General features: G+C 42.1%; 1 protein-coding gene and 1 long non-coding RNA gene across 4 annotated transcripts in view; one reads left to right on the plus strand and one right to left on the minus strand.

Moving 5' to 3' along the window:
• LOC148055446 (E3 ubiquitin-protein ligase RNF38-like) overlaps positions 1 to 24,102 on the plus strand; it is a 227,137-nt gene that overhangs the window by 120,020 nt on the left and 83,015 nt on the right. The window lies entirely within an intron of this gene.
• Positions 1,665 to 7,137, minus strand: LOC148055447 (uncharacterized). Its single transcript, XR_015705350.1, has 3 exons — positions 6,986 to 7,137; positions 2,926 to 3,087; positions 1,665 to 1,777 (listed from the first exon to the last, which is right to left on the minus strand). It is a non-coding gene; the product is annotated as an uncharacterized LOC148055447 (long non-coding RNA).

A 24,102-nucleotide genomic window follows, 5' to 3' on the forward strand; every position in this document is an offset into this window, starting at 1 on the left:
GGCAGTGCTTTGAGGTTGTTGGAAGCATGGTGGTAGACCATGCATTCAAGCACTCGAATAGAATGGAATAGAATAGAATGGAATAGAATAGAATAGAATTAGAATAATTCAGTTGGAAGGGACCTACAACGATCATCTAATCAAACTGCCTGACCACTTCAGGGCTGACCAAAACTTAAAGCATAGTATTAAGGGCATTATCCAAATGCCTCTTAAACGCTGACAGGCATGGGGCATCGACCTCCTCTCTAGGAAGCCTGTTCCAGTGTTTGACCACCCTCTCAGTAAAGAAATGTTTCCTAATGTCAAGTCTGAACCCTCCCTGGCGCAGCTTGAGCCATTCCCACGTGTCCTGTCACAGGATACCAGGGAGAAGAGATCAGCACCTCCCTCTCCACTTCCCCTCCTGAGGAAGCTGTAGAGAGCAACGAGGTCGCCCCTCAGTCTCCTTTTCGATAATACACATAACAAAGACAATTACAATATAGTACCGGGCCAACTTCCACATTGACAGCAGACCCAACTATACATTCCCATATAACATGGATTTGGCCAGAGAAGAACCTCTTCAGATATAAAGGCAAGAGCGTACTATTTTTCTGGTTTTTTTTTTTTTTCTTTTAAGTTAAAAAAGCATCCCCATCCCAAGATAGTAATATGGGTCAAAGTTTAATGCACAACCATAGAAATAAAAAATCCACAGCACTATAAATGTCACCTAATTAAATTAATCAGGAATGATTGTGACACACTGTCCCTGAGTAGACAGGCAAGCAGCTATAACATCAGAGCAGACTTTGTCAGAATGCACAATGAAAAGTTTAACAACTTCACTGAATCATATATCCTGGTGCTATTTTGATGCAAGTCAAACTGCAGAGTCAGAAACTATAGATGTTGTGGCAAAACAACAAATGACAAAGTTGGATTATCTCCCTGTCAATGACACCTTTAAAATAAATCCTCATTTTCTAAGCATTTTGTCTTAATTTCAAAAACGGAACCTACAAAGAACAATAAATTCCATGTCACACATCTAAACTACAGCAGACAGGATCTACTTTAAAAGGTTACTGATAACCCCTTAATGTTACTTCTCCCATCCCTTCTCTTCCAGAAATGGTTAATCAGGTGCAGAAGTTCAAAAGCTGTAAGAGATTACCAGTTCAGAAGAAAAAAAAAAAGCCAAAGCAAAAAACACACCCACACCCAGAAGGCTCCCCTCATTATGTTTCAGTAATTAATTAAGAGTAAATTGATTTGCCTGGTTGTTTGGGGTTTTTTTAAGGACTGTTAGATCTTTATCCTATGCAAGTAGACTTTAGGATGTAACCATGGGTATAACTCATAACTATTATCCAAGAATCAAGTGTAACCATTCTACATTGAACATCTTTAAGGAGATTTCAACAGAAAGAAGAGGCATAGCAGATCCCAAAACTACATTATCATCAAACTGTTCACTTGTACTTGTTTTTTTCTTGCTCAGGTATGTATGCTGTTCAAATAGACTGGAAACTTTAAATATAACTACAAGTTTTCTTATTCCTTGGGATTGTCCGAACTGTCTGTACCCTGTGGTAGAGCCCAAACATTAAAAAACATTGAGGGGATCAACTAGCTTACAGAGTTATTTAGTAGTCTATGAGTACAATGTGCTTTGGACTTACAGCACATATGGTAATAGGTTGGGATGGTACGAGTGTGGTGGTATTGGTTGCTGTGATCGGTATCTACTGCGCCCTGTGAGTCTTCGAGGCATAAAAGGTGGGTAAGGCTGTAAAAAGGAAGAAAAACTTCAATATTTTCTTGTCTTATTTAATAATGAAATTAAATGAAAAGTGAATGTTGAAATACATTTTAAATAAGGCATTATCCAAAAACTCCAGCCCTGTCCAAGCCAAAAAATACCAGCCTTTTCAAACAATTGTTTTGACCAACAGATCTCATCAGTAATATACAATTATACTATCCTGCAGGAAAAAAGTAACGATGCTAACCAGAAACCCTTGCAAGCTAGCTAATAAGCATTTTGTATGGCTTAGCCTATATACGGGCTGGTTTGGACAGGCAGGACTTGAATTGGTGAACATGCTGCAAACCAAAAGCTGAGGGCTTTTGACCTGGCGCAATGCGCTGGCTTGTGCAGTTGGTTGGGTAGGAATGAGAGTTTTAAGCAACATATATACAGGAGTTCTTTCGCTGGTACAAGCCAAATATCCATTAGGGGGCACTGCCAGGATGCTCCACAGCAAAACCACTTTATTTAAAGAGCAAGGTTTAAAATTAATAAATAAAGAAATCACATTCAGAGTTGGGCTCAATTACATTCACTTTTGGGAGGAGGGGCTGTAGCCTTTCAACTGCATACAGATATAGTGCCTAAAGAGACATTCAAGTTTACAGCTTCAACACATTCTTTCCATAGGAGAAAAAGACTATTTTCCTGTTTCAATTTGCATGCAAAGCTCTTTAGTTTACTTACATAAGTCCTCAGTATGACTGCTTAAAACATCTTGCACTGTCTACTAAAATGGGAGCAGGTAAAGAATTGTAACTTAGACATAAATTGTATTTTTCTAAAAATACTCAATAGTGAAAAAAAATGTTAGCAGATTTTTAGAACCAAAATTCACACACCACTACTGAAATGATATTCAGAGGCCTTGAGACATTTACTTCTATGAAAAAAGATCGCTCAAAGATTTTGCTAGCATGTTTTCATTCTTCCAAGTTTGAGCCCTCAGGCTATATGAAGTAAGTCTAACTGTAAAAACGAACCACCCTGACTTTCCACAGCTGCAGCCACTAATGAAATTCAATTGCAAAAATGCCATTTCTCAATAAAATGGTTATAACTTAGGGCAAAGATCAAGAACTTGAGCTCAGCATGCATGAGGATGTAGTACAAAAAGCAATACTTACAACTCCAAATGAAACCTCTTGGTGTAAAGGATCATGGGTTAAGAAGTGGATAGGAGCTGAGGAAGTCAATGTTGGTGGATGAGTTGATGGAGGGTAAGTAAAGCTTCCTATAGGAAGATGTTCTCCAAGCAGTTCTACTTCATTCTCTATCCTTTGAAGTGGCTAAAAGAAACACAGGGCTTGTCGTATTAATAGAAAACCATTTTTAAAGATTTATTTTTTAATACCTAAAAGCCACAACTCCAATTATATGTTCTGAGGAGTTGTGGAAATTTTATGGAGTTGTACTGGGTATATGTGGCAAGGTTTTGGTAGTGGGGAGGGCTGCAGGGGTGGCCTCTGTGGGAAGAGGTAAGGGGCTGCCTTGTGCCAGACACAGCTGGTTCCAGCTGGCTCGGCAATGGACCCACTGCAGGCCAAAGCTGAGCCAATCAGCAGTGTTGGTGGTGCCTCTGTGAAAAACTATTTAAGAAAGGGAAAAAGAAAAAAAAAAAAAAAAAAAAAAAGCTGGATGGAGAGTAGGAGGGAGCAAAAAAGAGAAACAGCAGAGGGAACACCAAGGTCAGAGAAGGAGAAGGATGAGGAGGAGGTGCTCCATGGCACCAGAGCAGATATTCCCTGCAGCCCATGGAGGACCCACTCTGGAACAGACTGATATTTCCCAAAGGAACTGTGGCCCATTGAGAACCCATGCCAGAGCAGATTTTCCTGATAGGGATGCAGCCCATGGAAGAACCCACACTAGAGCAGATTTTCCTGACGGACTGCAGCCCATGAAGAACCCACGCCAGAGCAGAGGAAAGGTGTGAAAAGGAAGGTGCAGCAGAGAATGACTGCTATATACTGACCATAACCCCCCACCCCTCCTCCCTCTTGTGCCGCTTGGGCAGGGAGAGGAATCTGGAGGAGAAGAACTACTAGCAGTGGATGAGGATCGAGTCAGGGATTGATTACTTGAGAAACTTGACCCATACAAGTCCATGGGACCAGATGGACTACATCCAAGGGTGCTGAGAGAACTGGCCGATGTCCTTGCAAGGCTGCTCTCTATCATCTTTAAAAGGTTGTGGAGATCAGGGGAGATCCCTGACAACTGGAGAAAGGCAAACATTGCATTCATCAACAAAAAAGGCCAAAAGGGCAATCTGGGAAACTACAGGCCAGTCGACCTTACTTCAGGAGTAAGTCCTCTTGGAACATATTTCTGGGCACGTGGAAGAGGGAACAGTCAGCATGGCTATACCAAGGGAAAATCATGCCGGATCAACCAGATTGTCTAGTATGATAAGGTGACTGGATTTGTGGATGAGGGGAGAGCAGTGGATGTCATTTACCTCAACTTTAGCAAGGCTTTTGACACTATCTCCCACAATATTCTTGTAACCAAGTTCGGATGTTACAGTCTGGATGGGTAGACAACCAGATGGATAAAAAAATGTTTGGATGATCAGGCTTAGATCATAGTGGTTAATGGGTCATACTCTACCAAGATGCTGGTAACAAGTGGTATAGCACAGGGGCCTATCCTATTTAACAACATTATTAATCTCCTGGAAGAGACAGAGTACTTGCTCATGAAGTCTACAGGTGATATCAAATTGCAGAGAACAGTCCATACACTGGAAGGTAGGGCTGCCATACAGCAGGACGTGGACAGGCTGGAGAAATGGGCCAACAGGAACCTTATGATATTCAACAAGGACAACTGCCAAGTCCTGCACCTGGGAAGGAAGAACCCCTGGCAACAATACAGGCTGGGGAATGACTGGCTGTGAAGCAGCTCTGCTGAAAAGGCCCTGGGGCCCTCAGTAGACAGCAAGCTGAACATGAGCCAACAGTGTGCCCTGGCAGCAAAGAAGGCTAGCAGTATCTTGGGCTGTATTAACAAACAGTAGCATAGCCAGTAGATTGAGCGAAGTGGTTATCCACCTTCTACTCAACACTTGTTAGACCTCATGTAGAATACTACATCCAGCTTTGGGCACCCAAATACAAAAAAGAGACATTGTTAAAATAGAACAAGCTCAAAGGAGGGCCACCAAGATGGTCAGGGGACTGGAGCATTTGTCCTATTAGAAGAGCTTGAGGGAACCGGGCTTTTTCTGCCAGGAGAAGAAAAGGCTTGGGGGAGGGGGGAAGGACGCCTAACAGCGTCCTTCCAATACCTGCAGAGATTTGATCAAGAAGATGGAGCCAGGCTCTTTACAGTGGTGCATGGTGGAAGGACAAGAGACAATGGGCATAAGTCAAAACAAAAGAGGTTCCAGCTAAATACAAAGAGAAGCTTTTTCACCATGAGGACAGTCAAGCAGTGGAACAGGAGCCTAGAGAGTTTGTGTAGTCTCCATCCTTGGAGGTTTTCAAGACCCAACTGAACAAAGCCCTGAGCACCCTCACCTGACCTCATAGCTGATCCTGTTTTGAACAGAACGTTGAACTAGAGACCTCCCGAGGTGTCTTCCAACCTGAATTATCCTCTGATCCTGTCGTCCTATGATCCCTTTCATCAGACTGCATATATAAGGCAGCAACTGACTTCCTTAATAGAGACATGTTCTCAAACTGAAAAAAATACTTCTACTTCACTACCATAAGGAATAATTGAAGGCACACTGATGATATGAAGAATTAAGAAGTTTCTTACAAAAACAACTCAGCATTTCCCTGTGAAGCAAAAATCTTCATTATGAACATCATGATTTATACTTATACATAATCTATTGCCATGTTTAGGCTAGATACATTATCTTGAAGCTATACTTTTGCTATTAGGAAAGATCAATTAAAATCTCAGCTCATTTTGGTCTCATTTTTCAGGAAAACCTTAACTCTACTATTTCACTAATTCACCCTTCTTTTCCCAGTACTGAATTCCACATGCTTCGAAACAGTCAGAAATGAAAGTCATCTTGTGGAAGCAAAGGAAAAGGAAAATTGTTTCCCCATTCTGCCGAACAAACTTTAAATAGTCAGCATTTTTAAGGCACTAATTCTTCTAGTAAGACTTGACAGCAAAAAGTCAAGCTATCGAACAGAGCTAAAAGTTAACAAGGGAGCCTATTCCTGAAGCTAAATTAGCAATCTAAGTTAAGAAAGAAGCCCCGACATTTTCTGAGGGAAGACATCCTGATTACCAGAGAAAACTATGCAGAACCGTTCCCCCATGACTATAGTGAAATTATTACAATAGTGCCAACACCTGACATTTAACACAGCAGTATTTGTTACTGCTCAAAACAGTCTGAGCAGTATTTGTTGGTAATACTGAAATTATTTTGTATTTCTGTATTCATGAAATATTGGTAGAGCTCCAAAGAAACAGGCACAAAGGCGCCTGGCAGAAGATTAGTAAGTGGAAGTTACTAACCTCTGGCAGAAGATTAGTAAGTAGAAATTCCAAAATGTAATTTTTTCCCTCGTGTCCAAAATAGCATCTTCTCTCATGTTTGCATAAGCCCTATCATGAAGGCATTAACATTTCAGCCAAGTTTGTTTAAGTGAAGAGAGTCGATAATTTCCATAAGCAGGGGAGAAAAGAGGTTCCAGTAGGCCGTAGAAGGTTTAAGTAATACTTTTCACACTAGTGTTCGGGGGGGGATACAGTGGTCACTTTAAATAAACTGTGAATTAATGTGGTAGAAGCATGCAATAGGAATAATGCTTTGTGCTTTCTGGTCTCTCTACAAAGTTTTTTCTCCGAGACCACTGCTGCACTACACTTAGATCTCTATATTCTCTTTTATTTTCTGGAAGAACACCACCTGCAGAAGCAGTACATGAAGCAAACTTATGTCAGACTGACAAGAATACAGGCCTCCAGGGAAACGGAGTGGGCAACAGCTGAGGAAATCTTAAGAGAATCAAAATTAATTTCAAAACAATACTTTTTTTTTTTCTTCAGACTAAGTCTTGCTCAGGTAACACTACTACAAAACCCCAATACTTACTCTAAATCAGATCCATTTTTTCTCTCAACCAGAATGTTATTAGAAGGACAAGAGCATTATTTGCTGGTCAACCCCCAAATATTTTAGGAGAGGGGATAAGAAGCATTACTTACTGAACGTGACTGCTGTGCTTGGAAGGGAACAAATTGCCCTGGAGGTGGCAGGTGAGACGGGTGATGCGGAGAGAGGTGAGGAGGATGCAAAAGGAATGAGTCATTAGAAATCAGAGGTGGGAACGCTGCATATGGTACTGGTAGACGTTGAACCGAGCACGCCTGAAGCATCTGAAAGAAAATGAACATTTTTACATCTAGAGTGAAAGGAGATTATTAAAAGAAAGCAGTCCACTTACTTACCCTTAGCTTAAAAACACAACCCACACAATAATTCAGTCAGAAACTCAATGAACAGTGATTCTAGTACAGAACAGGACTGTTCTGGTTTAACCCTAGTCGGCAACTAAGCACCACACAGCTGCTCGCTCACCCTTCCCACTCTGACGGTGGGATGGGGAAGAGAATCAGGGGAAAAAAAAGTAAAACCCATGGGTTGAGATAAAGAGTTTAATGGGACAACAGAGGAATAATAATAATAATTATTATTATTATTACTATTATTATAAAAGAATATACAAAACAAGTGATGCACAATGCAATTGCTCACCACCCGCTGACCAATGCCCAGCCCGTCCCCGAGCAGCGATCGCTGCCCCCCGGCCAACTCCCCCCAGCTTATATACTGAGCATGATGTCATATGGTATGGAATAGCCCTTTGGCCAGTCTGGGTCAGCTGTCCTGGCTGTGTCCCCTCCCAGCTTCTTGTGCACCTGGCAGAGCATGGGAAGCTGAAAAGTCCTTGACTGGTGTAAGCACTACTCAGCAACAACTAAAACATCAGTGTGTTATCAACATTATTCTCATCCTACATCCAAAACACAACACTATACCAGCTACTAGGAAGAAAATTAACTCTATCCCAGCCGAAACCAGGACAAGGGTCTAAAAGTGGATCTGGAGCACAAGTGCTGTTCTTCTCTATCCTCCCAGTCAGAGGAAGGGGTTCAGGAAGGGGGAGATGAATTGAAGAGGTGAATGCCTGGCTGTGTGGCTGGTGCCATACTCAAGGTTTTGGCTTCTATGATCGTGGATCTACCTTTGAGAAGCCAGGTCTGCTGGGAGCTGATGGGATTCACCTGACCAAGTGGGGCAAGGGTGTCTTCACCAACAAGCTGACTAGACTTATAAGGAGAGCTTTAAACTAGATTTATCAGCGGAAGGGGATGGAGTTTTGAGTAACAGAGAAGAGCCAGGGGCTGCTGATGCATTAGGAACCAACAGGGAAACACCTGAGAAATACCGCAAAGGAATTAGGGCTTGTTGCTCTAAAAAGGTGACACTAAAAAGGCCCAACTGAAGTGTCTCTATACCAATGCATGCAGTATAGGTAACAAGCAGGAGAAGTTGGGAGCCATTGTGCAGCCAGAAAGCTATGATCTGATCGTTATCACTGAAACTTGGTGGGATGAATCACACAACTGGAGCACTGCAATCAATGGCTATAAACTGTTCAGAAGGGACAGGCAAGGAAGGAGGGGCAGGGGGGTTGCCCTCTATGTAAAAAAAATGGATTGACTGCACAGAGCTGTCTTTGAAAAAACAGCAATGAACAAGTTGAGAGCTTATGAGTAACAATTAGGGGCCAAGCCAACAAAGGAAACCTCATGGCTGGTGTTTACTACAGGCCACCTGATCAAGGGGAGCCTGTTGAAGAAGCATTCTTACTTCAACTACAGGAAGCATCAGGCTTGCAGGCTCTGATCCTGCTGAGGGACTTCAATCACCCTGACGTCTGCTGGAAAAGCAGCACAGCAAGCTGTAAGCAGTCCAGGATACTCTTGGAGTGCATCGAGGATAATTTCTTAATCTAGGTGATAGACAGCCCAACCAGAGGAGAAGTGTTACTGGACCTATTCCTCACCACCACAGATGAACTAATTGGAGAGGTCAAGATTGGTGGCAGCCTGGGCTGCAGTGATCATGCCCTGCTGGAATTCACAATCTTGAAGGATATGGGCCAGGTGAAGAGTAAAGTCAGGACCCTGAATTTTAGGAGAGCAAACTTTCAGTTATTTAAGGAATTAGTGGATGGGACCCCCTAGGAAACTGCCCTCAGAGATAAAGGAGCTGAACAGAGCTGGCAGCTCTTTGAGAACATCTTCCTTAGAGCACAAGTTCTCAATTCCCACGTGTAAGAAATCAGGCAAGGAAGGCAGGAGACCAGCATGGCTGAGTAAGGACCACCTGGTCAAACTGAAGTGTAAGAAGGAAATGCACAGACAGTGGAACCAGGGACATGTATCCTGGGAAGAATATAGGGATGCTGCCAGGGTGTGTAGGGATGGGATCAGGAAAGCTAAGTCATAGCTGGAGCTGAATTTGGCAAGGGATGTGAAGAATAATAAGAAGGGCTTCTACAGGTACGTTGGCCAGAAAAGGAAGAAAATGTACCCATTTTTAAAAAGGACAATAAGGAAGACCCTGGGAACTACCAACCAGTCAGCCTCATCTCCGTGCCCAGTAAGCTCATGGAACATATCCTTCTGGAAGATATGTCAAAACATGTGGAAGACAGGGAAGTGATTAGAGATAGCCAACATGGCTTCACCAAGGGCATGTTGTGCCTGACTAATCTAGTGGCCTTCTACGATGGAGTGACTGCATCAGTGGACAAGGGAAAAGCTACGGATGTCGTCTACCTGGACTTCTGTAAGGCGTTTGATATGGTCCCCCACAACATTCTGGACTATAAATTGAAGAGAGACAAGTTTGACGGATGGACTGCTAGATGGATAAGGGACTGGCTGGATGACTGCATCCAAAGACTTTTAGTCAGTGGCTCAATGTCCAAGTGGAAACCAGTAACAAGTGGTGTCCCTCTAGGGTCTGTACTGGGACCAGTACTGTTTAATATCTTCATCAATGACATAGTGGGATCGAGTGCACCCTCAGCAAGTTTGCAGATGACACCAAGCTGAGTGGTGCAGTTGATTCGCTTGAGGGAAGGGATGCCATCCAGACGGACCTTGACAGGCTTGGATATGAGCTGGCAATGTGCGCTTGTTGCCCTGAAAGCCAGTCGTATCCTGGACTACTTAAAAAGAAGTGTGGCCAGCAGGTTGAGGGAGGTGATTCTGCCCCTCTACTCCGCTTGCGTAAGACCACACCTGGAGTACTGCATCCAGCTCTGGGCCACAAGTACAACAGAGACGTGGACCTGTTGGAGCAGGTCCAGAGGAGGGCCAGGAAAATGATCAGAGGGCTGGAGCACCTCTCTTATGAAGAAAGGCCGAGAGAGTTGGGGTTGTCCAGCCTGGAGAAGCGAAGGCTTCGAGGGAGGCCTGATTGCAGTCTTTCAATATATAAAGAGGGTTTATAAGAAAGACAGAGAGACTTTTTGCCAGGGCCTGTAGTGACAGGACATGGGGCAATGGTTTTAAACTGAAAGAGGGTAGATTTAGATTGGATATAAGGAAGAAATTTTTTTACGATGAGGGTGGTGAGACACTGGAACAGGTTGCCCAGAGAAGTTGTGGATGCCCCATCACTGGAAGTATTCAAGGTCAGGTTGTACGGGGCTTTGGGCAACCTGTTCAAGTGAAAGATGTCCCTGCCCATGGCAGGGGGGGGGGTTGAACTAAATGATCTTTGAAGGATCTTTCCAACTCAAACCATTCTATGATTCTATAACAATGTTTTAGGTTATTTATACATACACTTTTATGGATATATATTTTTTTATATACGCATATAAATTTATCTGTGTCTTAAACATATCTTTATACATATTAGTATACCCCTTTATACATAATTATTTCTCACCCTGTATTTAAATATACATATAATGTATATATATTTGTATACAAGATCTTCCTGGTTGAGTGGAAATGGGTAACCGATCAGGGAGCATACTGAGATCTCATTGGGTATGATATTTTCAAAATGGTGCCCCCGTGCCACAACTAAAATTGCAACTGCAGCAAAATGTCAGCTGCCCCATGGAGGTAGCAGGAGGAGGGTTCCTGGACTTAATATCCTTCCAGGGTAAACAGGAAGGGGTTACTTGACTTGCTAGCCGATCATAGCACAGTCTCCAAACATATAGGGTATAATGGTGTCAAAAATGGCAGTCAGCCAATCACAAGGCAGTATGTAAATATGCGGAGAGCGTTGAGATTTTAAGAAATGGCAGCTCTCAGCCATAAAATGGAGGCTGAAAGAAAATGGTAATGTCCCTGTATGTAATGGAAGGGCTTATTCCTGGATAAACAGGAAGGGGGTGGCATGCCCTGCTGTCCAATCACATGGCACTCTGAAAATTAAACAATATTTTTAATTTTTTTAAAAATAGTTTTTAAAAATATATTTTTAAAATATTTTAATATAATATAAATTGTATAATGTATAATATGTATATTGTATAATTCTTATTACAATTAATGTATAATAATATTGTATACACTCAATATAATACATTTTTAAATTTTTTTTTCTAAAATTTTTTAAAAATAGCAGCCCTCAGGGGCAAAAAGACATAGGGTAAATTGACTGTGTGACTGGTACTGGGGTAGGATTTCTGAGGCAAGTGTGACATGTGACTGTATGTAGGGGCAGGGTTTCCATGGAAGTGGGGTATGTCGCTTCTGCTGCTTCTTGGATAAAGGTTGTACTTATGCTACTGGTAGTTGCCTGTGATGCTGATAGCAAAAGGCTAGCAATGTTTCTCTGATAACTGGTCATTAGCATGTGACTGTGGAAAATGTAGTTTTGGGTTTTGTTGACTTTTTTTTATTTGCTCTTCTCACCACCTCTTACATATTAGGGGAGTGAATGTGATTCTAGAGAGACCAGAGGTATGAGCTGAACAGATATCAAAGGGAAGGTAATCATGGGGGATGCGGAGAAGAGTTTGTCTGGCTTTTGTGGTGGTTTGATTTTGAGCTTTTCCTTAGTGAAAACTAATCCCAAAATTTTGTCATGTTATGGTGGGCAGAGGGATAATGTTGTATGACTCTTCCTAACTTGTGCAGAAGTATTTATTAATGTCATGAAAATTGTTTCAGCGTGTGTGCTTCACATATAACATAAAATCCTGTAGCAGCAAAAATGAATTGCTGTTGGAGATGGAGGTTCCCAGCTCTTATAGATTCAGGGGCTTTCATTTTTGTTATTTTTAGGCTGACTTGCGGCTTGGCAGTGATTTTTTGAAGGTTTACCTCAGTTCACCTAGAGGTTTTTATCTTTTATTTAAAGAAAATAGAGCAATAACAGAAAATGTATTTTTAAGCTCAAATTCTGTGCCTCAGTTCTACATATCTTAATACCACAAACTGATTAGATGAGTATGTAGAATGCAGGTTCAGTCCTTAGCTAGAACATCCAAATAGAGTATCTTACAGCTGTGTTTAAAAAAAAAAAACAAAAACCCACAAACCAGCTTGGGAATGATTTAGGAAAAACCCTGCAAAATGTCTTAGCTCCTACTAACTATGTAGGATATTTATTTTCCTCTCTACCATATCTAAACTGATTTTTCATGGAACTGCATGGATAAGAATGTGGTCATTGAGGAGTAACATTTACCAGTGTTTAAAGAACCTATAAAATAAATAAATAAATAAATGATGGAAGATTTGTAGGCTCTGTCTGTAATTGTGAAGACATAAGGTGTCAGAAGTAACTGTCTTCTTACATGTTCTGACACTTCAATACAATGTAGAGCTTAACTATTACTGTACCATAAAAAAACCTAAATAATTTACCTATGTCAAAGAGCTGGATTTCATTGACTTGTGCTTTGAAACTTGATGAAGTTGTAAAAGTATTGTTTAGTAATGTTTCCCTAAAGTGAGAGGCATAGGAAATGATTTTATAGAGCTAGTGAAAATTGCAGGCTTTTCCATCAGACGGAAATGTACTCAATATATTTGTTATCAGTAGGTGTCCTGGGTATCTCGATCAGCTCCTACTGAGATCCTACAGTTCCAAATTGGCTCCCAATGAAGTTCAAGTCTGTAATGACTGACACTTGGGCTAGAAAAGAAGTGCTTACATTACAGATGTTCTGGTCCCTCCTGGAGTAGAACTCTTCTAGTTGATGTTAGACCAGTTCCTCTTGCAATACTTAGATGGTAGGCAATGGACAAAATATTCCCTAGGATGCAGAGACAGATCTAGAAGGGAATTGCAACTCTTTCCTACACTGAAGCATCAGATCAACTTGGTTCATCACTTGAGACTGACTATTGCAGAAGCCTGAATCCTGACTTTTTTCATTTTCTTACAGCACTCAAGGATATATGGAGATAAGGCATCCCTCCTATGGAGTAAGTGCCTGAGGTTTAGTGTGGCTTTGCAATCAGCCCTTCTTGTTTAAGGGCAGTTGCTGGTACTGACTCAAAAACAAACAGGAAAACCTCACTTAAAGTGGCAGAGTAGGGCACCTTTCCCAAGAGCATAACCACCTTTGAAGTGGGTCTTCCTCCAACAAGCTGGCTTTTTCACCACTCAGAGCTACCTCAACATCAGGACAGGGTGCCCATGTGTTTCAAACCACAAGGGTGCTCACCTTTCTGCAAGTTGCGTAGGGGCTGTTACCCCTACCCATGTGCTGTGTCCTGGGAGGAAGACGCCATGTTGCCGGTGCTTTTTCCCCTTTAAAACAGTCCTGGTGGAGCCAGTCCCCACCATCCTGCAGCAGCAGTTACACTGTTCCTGTGGCAGAGGAGGATGGGGGTTCCCCCCCCAGATGCTCTTGTTGGGAGGAGTAAACTCTCATTGCTTGTAAAAACTGAGATGCGTAAATCTTGTCTGCGATATCCTTGTGCCATGAGGGCAAAGTTGGTTTTGATCACATCTTCCATTGCAAGGAAGGTGGGGGATGCAGACACCTAGCATGGAGGTGTTGAGAATCAATGGAAGTGGAAGGGACAAAATGAAACTAAATGAGGGTGAATACTGCGTCTGCGCACAAATGGTTCTTAAGGCTCAGTGCCATTGCTCGGGGAGGGGTGGGGTGTCTGTGTGTCCCCTCCCCTTGTGAGCGGAGGAGAGCATTTCACCTCTGTTTGAATGGGCATGCATGTGGGGTTTCTGTGTAGGTTGGCTTTCAACTGAGCGTGTGTGTTTCTCTGTCACATAACTGGACAGACTGTGATGACGTTCTGTGAGTCCTGGTGTAATGTCCTGTTCCTCCATCTTACGTTCTGTGTCTCATGTGAGAGAAATTGGGTGGGTTTTGATGTCTTGATGTCTTCTCACCTCTCTTTGATTTGGGGCTGGACTAGTTTGTGCGGTGATGTCACTGCTCCCGGGCTGATGGAATGAGGCATCTGGAGTTGCCATACAGAATGGAGAGAAGTGGAATGAGCAGGTGGGGCCGGCACGGCACAGCACTGAGTGGGTTCGTTGTGCGTGCAGGGTTCGCTCTGTGATAGGTGGAGGCAACCGGGGCTGTGCCCAATAGGTGGTGGTGGTGAACTTTGGCCATTGCTACAGGAGGTGGTGCAGATGCCTATGGCAGTGATCGGGGTGTGCGCAGCAAAGCAGGGGAGGATGTGGTGTCCTGTGGCCTTAGATACCTTGATTAGCACAGTAGATGCAAGCGAGCCTCATCCTGGGCCTCCTCTGACTGTGCCGCCCTCATGGGACAGTGCAGCGGGCGGGGTTTCATGGTGGCTGCTTAGGTCCCTGCGCTGACTTGTTGGGTATAAATCAGCTGATCACAAATCTGCTGAGCGTGGCCTTGTCTCAGGTGTGGCTCTGCTAGTTGTGTGTGTTGCTCTCATCTCGACCTGGGTATCGTTGTAGTCTTACTGAGTAATAGTTAGGTCCTTCTTTGTTGGGATTCCTGCCTGTGGTATAGCAAGACCTGGGCTGCTGGTTTTGTGTAGTGGCTTTTGTTGCCCGTGGTGCTTTTGCTTCAGGAAAAAAATCTTGTTCCAGTGGAGTGTGACTTTTAGTCTGTGCTACTGCTTAGTAGGTGTATTTTTCAGTATAATATATGCTTTTTTCTGTAAGAGAGGAGAAAAGAAATGATGTAGAGTTAAAAAAAAAATGTAATTGAGACCTGGATATAAGATCTTTAAGCTTTCATCTGTGTAGCACAAGCAACTCTTAATAGTTGCAAGCTTGCCAATGTTCCCGAAGCTGCTCTGTGTTGTATCCGTGTAGAAGTTGCACCTCTAAGTTATAAAGTCTTGGATCAATGTCCAGGTATTTGAAGCCTAGTGTCACATTCTGCAAAAGGTTAATTTGATAGTTATAAGTATCTGATTGGCTTTTTCTTTAATTATAGTATGTCTTGTCTTACAGTATCTGCTTTAGCAAGAGGTAAGAACCCCAAGTATTTTAGGTATTCCTATTGCACAAATAACTTATGGAAATTCAGTTAATTTTATTTTTAAAGTGGTACCTATGAGAAGACAGTAGTATTGTATCCATCGATACAAGGAGCTAATATTTATTTTTAAAATACTGTTTAATTGCTTGCTTTCTTCTTTTAACAGAAGTAAAAGTACGTACGTGTTTTCTTGAATGCTCTTTCTTTCCCAGTACATATGTTTGCAAGGATAAGTTTCTGGACTTCTGTTAATGTTTGTCAGCATATTTCATTTGATTGCAAACTCTAAAAATCCTCTTTAAGTCATATTAGAGAAATTAAGTATAGTTGTGTCCTAAAACTGATTTTTATCTTGAGATATTTTCAGGAAATGCTCATTTTTAACATGTTATCCCTTATGGCAATTACCTTAACTTGACCAGTAGTAATTTGGTTGGAAATCATGAGAGGGACCCTGAGCATATAGCATTTAATCTTTGAAATAACCTTTCAGTGGTGGTTTTTGGAGAAAACACTGGTTACCTGAGATTTCTCACAATAAATTCTTGTCTGACAGCAAAGGACTAAGCATGTTGACTAGAGTGGCCTGTCTTGGTCCTGTTACTTATTTAATTAGTTGTTGCCTGTGTACTTGTTCTAAAGTATTGTTTGTTATGAAAGCTACATTGGTTTCACTTACTAAATGTGTTCTATTTACATTCACCTAAGGGTTTTTGTTGTCTGCTAGCCCAACAGACTGCTTTAACTGCTTTTTAGCACTAACAAGAGTGCAAAATAGGAACTTTTTTTTCCCCTATCAGTGACATATTGGTGCCTTTATCCCCTATTTCACATAAAAGGAAAAAAACGCTCTTTACTGTCCTCCCACTCACAGCTCAGGGCTCTATCTGGATGGGACAAGACCCTGGTACTAACAGAAAAAAGAGAGGAAGTAGGGGAAGGTCATTAGAGAAGTGTAATAGCAAGGGGGAAGAATAAGCCAAGTGGGAAATGAGGTGATTCTTGGAAGTTGATGTTGCTAATCTTCTCTGAACACAAAACATCTATTTGCTTTGATTAAGAAAAAATTAAAATGTGTATGTGAAAAAATAGCATTGAGAAGACTTGAGCAGTTGCTGTCATCAAAATAGCATATGGTAAGCAATGGTGATTGTGAGAAGAGAGGTGGTATGTAAACAAAAGGGTTCATAAGTTTGGATTCTCAAGCTCTTTATTAAACTTTTCTGTCTCTCTGACTTACAGAACAGGTTAAACTGGATCTGAGTCTACTTTGTTACTCATAGTTCCCAACAATTTTTTTTTGCTTTAATGAAAATATAATAAATAATGCATTAAAGTTGCAAGCTTAATGGTCCTTGTTCTTTACCTGTGGTAAGGTAGGAGCTGCTGTGTTTGTAGTTCTCTTCTTTGGAAGATATGGACCTGAATGACATAACTGGCATCAGTGCCAGTGCCTTTATGATTTATAAAGCTTGTGGATGAGCCCATCTAAATATTTTTGTTTAAATTATCTTGACTTATTTATATCATGTCAGAAGATGATTTATAAGATTTAAGGTGGCATTGTTGACAAAGTCAATTTAATTTTTCCTCTGCTGTAAGAAAGCCATTCAAGAATTAAATGTATTCTACACAAAATAGTATGACAATAATGTGAAAGTTGTATTATTAGGAAGATGAGTGCTTTTCACTTATAATCCTAAAAAAACTTCCTGAATTTGAACATGAAGTAACATAGTCAGTTATACTTCAAAATTGTTATACATGTTTGCTCACGGAAAGAGAGTGCATGATAGTACTTTCCCAAAGGATTTGTCACTTAATCATATTCTGCAAAGAACACTTTTCTCTTTCCAGATGTAGGGATTTGAAAAGTGGGAGTAAGGGTGAAAACATAATTTGAAGGAGGTTTTTTTTCTTTTCTTTTTTTTTCCCTCCTTCTCTTTTTCTCCTTACTTGTGCTAGTAGGAGGACAGGCCTTGAAGCCAAGGGAAGGGTGTAGGCTTGACAAAATACATTCTGAAGTACAACGATCTAATCTAAAACCTTACACAGACTAGGAGAGCACAAGTTAACTAGTCTAATAGGGAGTATTTAAATTCTACTCAGCTTAGGGCTGAGCTTGGTCCATAAGTTACCATGATGGCCTACCCAACTCTCTGTTCAGCAGGATAAGTTTTCTACTTTATGCATTTTGCTCCACTTAAAGTCTGGAGATTTCTCCCTTCCTAAGTTTCTTGAAAAATAAAAGTAAAGGAAGGTAACTTTATTTGGTGCTCTCAGCTGATTGCTGCTCAACAGAATGTCTATAAAAATAGGATTTCTTCTTTTTGCAGCAGTGAAATGCTAACAGCAGCATGTCTTTAAAAACATTTATGACTGACTGAAGACAGTGGATGGGAAAGAGGGGGGCAACAGCTGTTTATCTCCAGCTTGATATCAATTACTGCAGGATCATGTTGTCTGGATTGAAATGGAACTGCCTCTCACTTGGCAGAAGAGCAGTTAACCTGCAGCTGCCTTACCTGGACTCTCACACAGACTTGAGGGTTTTTAGCTGCTGAAAGATTGCCTTGGCTATTTCTTTAATCTTGATTCCTTTGAACCATTAAAAAGCTATTCTTGAAGTGGGGGCTTTCTCTCTCTTGTTTCTCTGATGTCCCTCATCTTCTACAGTTGTTTTCATTTAGTGCTTTTCAAACTTTGTTTTCTAGTAGTTCAACCTCCTAGTTCACTTGCAGTAACTTTGTTGCTTCTGTTCCTCCCCACCACCTCAGCTCTTGTCAAAAAGTGTTGTGCTTTTTTTTTTGCCTAAATACCACTATGCATGCATCCTTTAGTTTTGTTCCTTAGGGAGTCCTCTAATCTTCACAGTTGTAACTGAATTGCTTCCTGTCAGTCTTCCAATTCTGTCTCCATTCCTGTAATCACCGGTTTTCCATTAGTAGTAGGCAAAGTTAATAATTATATGATTTCAGCCCCATCCTCTCTCCAGAGCCTTTCATCTTAACACAATGTCTGGCTTGGTCAGCTCCTTGAGTTTTTGATAGAACCCTCTCCATGTTCTTTCACGCTGCAGTAAGAATGAACTATTATATACAAGAGGGAATGAAAGCACAAATAACACATTTTGTAATGCTGTTGAAAAGAGAGAATACCTAGGAGACTTCAGTAAAGCTTTGAGATGGTTGTCTCTCTAGGCAAATAAAGAAAAATAACAATTTTTTTTTCTTCCTCACTGGTTATTTCTTCAGAGGCTTCAACTGTGTTTGGATTGTTCTGAATGAAGGCTGCTGTGTGCGGAATGTTTTTGATGAGCTGGTGTTCTGCATCAGAGTGGGGGGAGAAAGGATGGTGTAGGGTTCTCTGGATCCCTAAGGAAGGCCCAACAATAAATGGCATAATAAAATAGCTGTTTTAATATTGTATAATAATAAGAGGAATATAGATAGCAAGTAAATCTTACGTCCCTTCAGATGCTGGGAACCTCACTGTTGTGCAGCATCGGATGGACCCCAGATGGATTTTCCCATGGCATGCTGCACAGATCCCATCCATGGAGAGGGTCTTCCTCCCTCCCATACCGTGGCGCCTTTTATTTTGTGTAACAAGCAGAATCATATCTTCTAACAGGTTGGAATGTTTTCTCTGTCATAACCATCAGTGTGCAGCACAGGCCAGCATGGGACATTCCAGCAGATTCCCTTACAGCAGCTACTCATGCCAACATACAGGCTTCTCAAGCCCTAAGTACAAGGCCCAATAGAGCAGACATGGCCTGCTCAAGATCTCTAGCTTCTCGATTACAGTATCTTCTTCAAGACTCCCAATACAGCTGGTTCCATTTCAGTGCTTCTTATTCCTTCAAAAATTGGTCAGTCTGTTGCAAGGACAGATTGACAGCTATTTGGACGTTAAGTACTCTAGTAGGTTTTTAGTTTGCTATGCTGCATGTGTAAAAACTTGTTGGTTAAAAAAATTGGATATGAAGCTTTAGTATATGATTGTTTTCAACTAGCGTGCCTAGTATAATGCATTGCACTCTGAAATTAAAATGTTCAGTTATTAATGAAGGGTATACATTTTTATTTTTTTTCAGAAATGAAGTAAAAATCTAATTGACATAAAATATGCTTGATGGATAGCCTTTGTGTAAAATAAGGATATGGTTTAGAGTTTGAGGTGTCTTTCTGTGGGTTGTTCCATACGTCCAGGGAAGTAGAGCAGTTGGAGTGGTAAAAGAGCAAAAGCAGCTATTTGATTTAAATGGTCCTGTGGAAGGAACTTGCCAAGACAAGTGGCAAAGTTTCAAGTGTTTGAGTGTGTGGATATGAAAGAAATCCATAGATATGGAGATGGAGAACCTGGCAAGACTGCTATACATTTGTATGTGGAGTGTGGTTGGAGGAAGAGGAGGGGGTAGCATTCTCAACTGTCTACCAAGCCAAGGATGGAGCTTACCTGGGAAGCTTCTCCTTCTTTATCCTCTGCATCCTTATTGGGTCTGAGAACTACAAAAAAATGCTCTACTCGAGACCCAAACACAAAATTTATGTTGTTCTTTGTCTCTGTTTTCAATAACTAATGGTTCTGTGTGTGGTTAAAAACAAAAAATTGAACTGTAATCACTGTAGTTAATGTAAACAACATTTTTTTTCTAGGATCTTCAGAAGAGGGTTAGTCTAATCAGGACAGAACAGTCTTGGGCACTATACAAAGCACAAATCTCTGAGTATCTTGTGCACTTTAAATTGTTATGCGGGGGGGGGTGTGTCGAGCAGTGGATGTTGTTTATTGACTTTAGCAAGGCTTTTGACTTTGTCTCTGATAACATCCTCATAGACAAACTGATGAAGTACAGGCTAGATATATGGACAGTGAGGTGGACTGAAATCTGGCTGAACTGCCAGGTTCAAAGGATTATGATCAATGGCACAAAATCCAGTTGGAAGCCAGTCACTAGTTGTATAACCCAGAGTTGATACAGGGGCCAATAGTGTTTAATATCTCTTAAAAAAAAACCACCACTGGGAGGAGTGGTGGATGCACCAGATGGGCAGACAGGAACTTAATGAAATTCAGGAAAGGGAGATGCCAAGTCCTTCACCTGGGTAGGAATAAGCCTGTGCACTAGTAGAGGCTGGGGGCTGACTGACTGGAAAGTGGCTTTGAAGCAAAGGACCTAGGGGTCCTGGTGGACAGCAAGTTGAACATGAGTCAGCAATGTGCCCTTGTGGCAAAGACCAGCAGCATCCTTGGCTACATTAGAAAGAGCATTGCCAGCAGTCTGAGGGGAAGTGATCCCCTCTACTCAACACTGGTGATGCCACACCTGGAGTGCTGTGTCCAGTTCTGGGCTTCCCAGTACAAGAGATATGGACATACTGGAGAGAGTCCAGCAAAGGACCACAAAGATGATTAGGGAACTGGAACATCTTTCATATGAGGAAAAGCTGAGAGAGCTGGGGCTGTTTAGCCTAGAAAAGAGGGGACTCAGGGAGGATCTTATCAATATGTATAAATACCTGATGGGAGGGAGTAAAAAAGATGGAGCCAGAATCTTCTCGGTGGCACCCAGTGATAGGACAAGAGGCAATGGGCACAAACATATACCACACTTCATAGGGTACATCTTATTTTACAACACAGGTTGTGTTTCTTTTAATAAGTATTCAAACATTCATTTTTGACTATTTAATTAATAGAAATGAATAAGTAATCCAACACATCTGAAGCAATATGATGCATGTAAATTGGCTATGGAATGTCAAACAATTGAATATTGTTAAAATGAAGTTGTTGTTGTGGGTTAGCTTCCATTTTTTAAGTTGGTGTCATTCCCCTCCTCCCTTTTCTCCCATCTTTCCCAAATTCCATTGTTTTGGAAGCATTCTAACAGACTTGCCTGTTCTGCCTCTCATAGGATAGAAATGCAGAGTGTTCACATTGTGGGTTGTGTGGGTTTGTGGTTTGGTGTGTGTGTTTTGGTGTTTGAGTTTTTTGGTTTGTTTTGATTTGTTTGTTTGTTTGTTTTGTTTACACAAAGAAGAGAGGCTAAGAGTGCAGGTGTATTGGGTTTACGTACAAAGGTTTTGGTAGCGGGGGGGCTGCAGGGGTGGCTTCTGTGAGGCTAGAGTTGCCCCCATGTCAGACAGAGACAGTTCCAGTCATCTCCAAAATGGACCCGCCACTGGCCAAAGCTGAGCCAATCAGTGAAGCTGGTGGCGTCTCAGTGAAAACATATTTAATAAAGGGCAAAAAATGCTGCACAACAGCTGTGAGAGAGAGGAGTGAGGAAAAAATGTGAGACAAACACAGTAGTATGAACACCAAGGTCAGTGACGAAGGAGGGGGCAGAGGTGCTCCAGGTGCTGAAGCAGAGATTCCCCTGCAGCCCATGGAAGAGACCATGGTGAAGCAGATATCCCCACTGTAGCCCGTGGAGAGTCCATGCTGGAGCTGTTCGTGAAGGACTGTGTTCCCTGGGAGGGACCCGTGCTGGAGCAGGGGTGTGAGGAGGAAGGTGCAGCAGAGAGGAACTGTTATGAACTGACTGCAAGCTCCCATTCCCCATCCCTGCCCCATGCCACTCAGGATGCAGGGGAGGAGACAGAGCAGTCTGGAATGAAGGAGTGAAGTTGAGCCTGGGAAGGGGGCGGGGGGAAGATGTTGTTTTAATTTTGTCTTTGTTTCTCACTATCCAAATCTATTTTAATTGGCAATAAATTAAATTAATCTTCCCCAAGTCGAGTCTGTTTTGCTTGTGACAGTAATTGGTAAGTGATCTCCCTGTCTTTATCTCGACCCGTGAGGTTTTTCATCTTAATTTCTTCCCTGTCGAGGAGGAGGAGCGAGAGAGCGGCTGGGTGGGTGTCTGGAAGCCAGCCAAGGTTAACCCACCACATCAGGTTTTCCTCTAAAATAGTATTTTCACTAAGGTAGTAGAAATGGGCAGTGCCATTCTAGGATTCATTTGTCTGTATCCCTGAAATATACATCCTAGTTTGAAGGTACATGTTGCTTTCAGTAATACTTGGCAGTTTCAGGAGTGGTATTTGTTCTTCTGTACTGTGTCTTCTAAGACATACCTAGCATTTGGTGGGGAGAAACAACTGCTCAGGGAGATACCATCTTAAGAGTAACTGCTAGAATTCTATGCAAACATACTCCAAGTTGCTCTCTGCTCCAAACTTTTAAGTTCTTTCACAGGCAAAAGCTCCTAGAAACTTATTACTTTACATGCAGAGAAGACTTATTTACAAGCTTCCTTTGTGCTATCTCACAATCCTTTTTTACCTACACTAATGATTGGCTTGTTCTGGCCTTCCTTACAGGTATCCAGAGTTTAAGGCAGCTTTCAGAGTTGGAGAGGTTAATTTTTTTCTATGTCAAATTTTCAGTAGCTCAAGTTCAAACTGTATTCATGTTCCTTCATTGAGAAATCCTGTTTCTGTGCCCAGACAGCCAGATTTCCAAGACTTGACTGTCAAATCTGAAATCAAGGCTTGACTCTGGGAGAGAGGGTAGGGTGTAATTCTGAATATCAATAGTGTTGTTCTTAACGACCTGCCAGTTCTCTAGAGTTCCTTTGTCCTTTGGAGCTGCCTTCCATGGGATTCCACCAGGCCAGGATCTGTACTTTGTGGCTTGGCTTCCCCTCAGGATCCTGAACTCTGCTATTTCATGGTCACTGCAGCCAAGGCTACCATTGATTATCATGTCCTCAATCAGTTCTTCCTTGCTAGTGAACAGCAAATCCAGCTGTGCATCACTTCATTAATCATCTACTTCATTCTCATTTGATGGTCTGTAGCAAGCTCCCAAACTCCCACCATAGTGTCACCCTTCCTGGTGTGTCCTCTGATCCTGACTCATAAGCTCTCACAGGGACTGTCATCAGTCCTATAGAAGAGCTCCATACATTCAAGCTGTTCATTCAGATACAGGGCACCCCCCCCTTGCCCCCAAACACACGTGTATGCACACACATGTGCATGTGTGCGCACACACACACTCATGCTTGTCTGCTCTGCCTACAGTGTGTTTTTTGTTCTTTTTTGGTTTGGTTTGTTTTTTTTTAAGAGTTTATATCCACCACTGTGGCACTCCAGATATACAAGCTGTCCCACCATGTCTTCCATTCCAATGAGCTCCTGGCAAGCAATAAACCTCCATAGACAATAACTCAGTTTGGCAGATGGGAGCCTCCATCTCTTGAAGGAGGGAGTCTCCCACCACTATCACCTGTTGCTTCCTCTTGGTGCTGATTTGTGGTTCGGGCTTGGCTGGATCTGATGCCTCCTCAGACATGGCTTTCTCTCACTTGTCTTCTACCAGGGCACTGAACTTATTCCACTGTTGCAGATGTGCGGGTAGAGAAGGAGCGATCTTTCTGTTGCCAGAAGTCACAAGCCTGCAGCCTTCCCCATCATAGAATCATAGAATGGTTTGGATTGGAAGGGACCTTAAAGATCATCTAGTTCCAACCCCCCCCTGCCATGGGCAGGGATACCTTCCACTAGACCAGGTTGCTCAAAGCCTCATCCAACCTTGAATGTTTCCAGGGATGGGGCATCTACCACCTCTCTGGGCAACCTGTTCCAGTGTATCACCACCCTCATCGTAAAAAATTTCTTCCTTATATCTAGTCTGAATCTACCCTCTTTCAGTTTAAAGCCATTACCCCTTGTTCTATCACTACATGCCCTTGTAAAAAGTCCCTCTCCGGCTTTCTTGTAGGCCCCCTTCAGGTAGTGGAAGGCTGCTATAAGGTCTCCCTGGAGCCTTCTCTTCTCCAGGCTGAACAACCCCACCTCTCTCAGCCTTTCTTAA

This window comes from Nipponia nippon, unplaced genomic scaffold (genome assembly GCF_047370975.1).
Source record: "Nipponia nippon isolate SJK-2023a ecotype South Korea unplaced genomic scaffold, ASM4737097v1 scaffold_22, whole genome shotgun sequence".
In the NCBI taxonomy this organism is placed as follows: Eukaryota; Metazoa; Chordata; class Aves; order Pelecaniformes; family Threskiornithidae; genus Nipponia; species Nipponia nippon.